The following is a 3,829-nucleotide window of genomic DNA, read 5'->3' as shown; positions in this document are numbered from 1 at the left end:
TTCTGTCCTTCTTTAGCCTTTGCCCCAATTGCTTGAACTTTTTTTTTATCGGTTATTTTATTTATTTACATTTCAAATGTTGTCTCCCTTCCTGGTCACTCCTCTTCAGCCCTCCACTCCCATCCCCGCTTGCTTTAACTTTTTAAAAAACAAAACTGTATTGTGTATTTTCACAAGGTCTTGAGAATCCTACTTTCTGAGATACTGTTAAGTATTAATACATAAAAGTACTGTATTTCAAGCATTAATGATGACTTTGTACATTCTTGGTGGCAATCTCTCTTTGTGGTCCAGGGGATCGAACCTAAGACCTCATATATACGAGACAAGTGCTCTACCAATGAGCTGCCTGCCCCTGCCTGTGGCAGATTACTTTCTGTGATTCACTTAAATTATGTCAAATCAAATACTCTTGTTCAGTATTCATGCTAACACACGAGTATTTCAGAGTCCTGAAGTCAAGCTGTCAATCAGAGGGTGTCAACTGTGGGTCACAACCATCGGAAAACACAGACTTCCGATGGTCTGAGGAACTGAGACACTGCTTAGCAGCAACATTATGGTTATAAAGTTGCAACAAAAATAAATTTGTGGTTGGGGGTTCCTAACAGGGCGGTGATCAGTACGGGTGGTGATTGTAATTAGACACGGCTTTGACAGCTGTGGAATGCACGATTGCGCCTTAGCCTGAAACTGCATCAAGTACTTCACTAAACAGGATATATTTACCTCAAGCCAGCTTTCCTTCCTCAGTCTTTTTTTCTTTTTTTTCAGGTTCAGAACATGGTACCCATAGCCTCACGCATGCTGGATAAGCACTGTCCCAGGAAGCTACAACCCCAGCTCTAGCTTAACTCTCTGCATCAAAATCCGGCTGTGCCTCAGAGAAGCAGTGCAATTAGATTGACTCTAGGTGATTATAAATATGTTTTGAAGACTGACAAACAGATTTCCTAGGTTGGCTGTGAAACAGAACCTGTCTTCGGACAGCTGAGGAGGTGAGGGTATTTCTGGCTAACGCCATTAGTAGAATATCTGAAAGACCTTTGTCACATTCTGGACACGATGTTTGGCTCCTTCAAGAAACTGGCAAGAGGTGTCTTGCCTTGGTTCAACATCAAGTCAGAGGCATGGCTTTTCTTCTTGTTCATCAGACTGTGATTGAATAGGTCATCGTATGGTTCAATGGAAACACATTTAAGGAGGCTTAGCAGAGCAACATTTTATTATTCCTTTGAAGACTGATTTTTTTCCCCACCAGAGACAAACAACTTTTCATTTATTCTAATATTATCACCCATCAGCCAGAAGTTACTTAGGAAACAGCCAGGACATGTGATACTTTCTAAGATAGGGAAATTGCATGTCTGACTCCAAGCATCTGAGTGCTTCCTGGCCCAGCTGCTCTCCAGGGCTCAAGTTCTGGCTCCCCAGCTCTTTCTCAGCTCATGGGCTTGCTTGTGGTTAGGGAGAAGACAGAAGCAAATCCTTATTTACAAAGGAAACCTGAAAGCGTATTAATCAGTCTTCGATCATCACATCCTTATGATCGTCTGCTAGTATGCTGTAGTCAGCAGTGAAAGTATTGTGAAGAGGACCAGAGAGCCAGGCCTGGAAACTGAGGGATGTAGGTGAAGGATGCTGACTCTGAACGGAGAACATTTCTGGTTCTTCCCCAGAAATGTTATCTTCATCAGTGAGGGGGCTCCGTGCTATGGAGAAAGGTCATGAGTTGGGCAGAGAAAATGACTGCATTTATATGCATGCATACATTTTCACTATTGACTGACCATTTCTCCTCCTCCTCCTCCTCCTCCTCCTCCTCTTCCTCCTCTTCCTCCTCCTCCTCCTCCTCTGCTAGGGTCTCATGTATCTTAGGCTAGGCTTGAACTAACCATGTATCCCAGGATAACCTTGAACTTTAGTAGGAGTGTGTAGTGTAAGTGCAGGTATATGCATAGAGCCACAAGGGCATGAGTGGGGTCAGAGGTCAACCTTGGCTATAGGTTGGTCTTTACCTTCTCCCTCATTTGATGTAGGGTCTTCCGCTGCTCACTACTGTGCATTCAGGCTTGCTGGCCTGCAAGCTTTAGGGGATTCTCCAGACTCTGGCTCCCTGCTTGCTGGCACGCTGGGGTTACAGATGTACACTACTCTGCTTTACCCTCTTTATGACATGGGTTCTGGAGATCTGAGATCTGGTCTTCACACTTGTGAGGTAAGTGCTTTTCCTACTGAGTCATCTCCCAGCCCAGCCATCAAATTTTGGTCCTCTTGTCTTGACCTCCTACATGCTTGGATTACAGGCATGATCCACCATGCCATTTATGTGGTACCAAGGATCAAATCTAGGGCACAGTATGAAAACTCAGTTGTGCTACAATCCCAGCCTCCTGAAAAAGACTTTTTACACTGTTTTTCTTCAGCTATTTTATGCTTTTACCTTGGAATCCATACTACTTACAAACTTATTTATTTATTAAATAATTATTTAAAATATCTAATCATATAATTATTGAAAAATAAAATTATTATGTATTAAATCTATTTAACTTATTTATTTACTTGCTTCTTTATTTTTGTTCATCCCTGCAATGCATGTGCACTCCATGGTGCATTTGTGGAGATCAGAGAACATCATACAAGGATTAGTTCTCAGGCTGGAGAGATGGCTCAGTGGTTAAGAGCCCTGTCTACTCTTCCAGAGGTCCTGAATTCAATTCTCAGCAACTATATGGTGGCTCACAACCATTTATAATGTGATCTGATGCCCTCTTCTGGCCTCCAGGTGTAAAAAGCAGATAGAGCATTCATATACATAAAATAAATAAATCTTAAAAAAAAAAAAAAAGAAGAGGAATCAGTTTTCTCTTTCTACAGTGTGGGTGCTGGATACAGAACTCAGGTTGTCCGGTTTGGTAGCAGAATGTTCCCGTCATCATGAAGCTCCGATGTGCTCATTCAAAAGCAGCAAAGCCTCCCGAGCTCCCTTCTCCTGTCCCTATGCAGTGGCAACAGCAGCCCAGTCTGCATTATGACTCCATAACTCTGGTCTTCCAAGAAAGTTATATAGCTGGGCATAGAGGTTCATGCCTGTAATCTCAGTATTTTGGAGGTTCAGGTGGAAGAACTGTGTCTTAGTTTAGGGCCAGCCTGGGCTACTTAGACCCTGGTTGTTGTTGTTGTTGTTTTTTTTTTTTTAAATACAAAGCTGGCAAGAAGGCTCAGCAGGTAAAGTTGTTTGTTGTGCAAGCCTGGTGACCCTGAAACCCATGCACCTCAAAGTTGTCACCTCCATACCCACCCATGCCCACATGCATCCAGTACCACTCCCACAAGAACAAAGGAACCAGAGCAAGCAAAAGAAACAATATCACTGCTATGTCACTAACTCTTGAAATGACTAAGGGTGAAGACAACTTACGTGTGTTCTAGAGCTGTTATGCATGAGGTGAATACCACAGAGCACCAACCAGCTTTCTCCTTCCCATGTTTGCCATTGTGGAATCAAGGATTCAACCTAGAGCAGAGTTCAGAAATCTGTGCTTTTTTTTTTTTTTTCTTTTTTCAGCAGAGGAGCAGAGACACACAGGAAGGAGATTTGTTAACTCCTGGGGAGAATAAAACCCAGTAAAAAGATGAACAGAACAACCTTTGGGCTTAAAACTCAGTCCTTGTCTTTATGGATGAATTAGCCATAAGCAACAACTGACACTTAGAAGAACCAGTCCTACATACCTCTGAGGAAAATCTGAAACCTGACCCTCCCTTAATTAATTTTGTTGTGTTTAGACTTCTGCTTATTTCTTTGGCCCTCCAGCTGCCTCCA

At 42.6% G+C, this 3,829-nt stretch overlaps 1 long non-coding RNA gene across 1 annotated transcript; it reads right to left on the bottom strand.

Annotated features, from left to right (window-relative positions):
* Positions 1-1,207: 1,207 nt before the first annotated feature.
* On the bottom strand, positions 1,208-3,521 carry LOC114616344. The gene is made up of 2 exons (XR_003710623.1): positions 3,425-3,521; positions 1,208-1,712 (listed from the first exon to the last, which is right to left on the bottom strand). It is a non-coding gene; the product is annotated as an uncharacterized LOC114616344 (long non-coding RNA).
* Between the last annotated feature and the right edge of the window lie 308 nt (positions 3,522-3,829).

The sequence above is a fragment of the Grammomys surdaster genome, unplaced genomic scaffold, assembly GCF_004785775.1.
Source record: "Grammomys surdaster isolate TR1022 unplaced genomic scaffold, NIH_TR_1.0 317203, whole genome shotgun sequence".
NCBI lineage: Eukaryota > Metazoa > Chordata > Mammalia > Rodentia > Muridae > Grammomys > Grammomys surdaster.
This window is presented reverse-complemented; position numbering and strand designations above follow the sequence as displayed.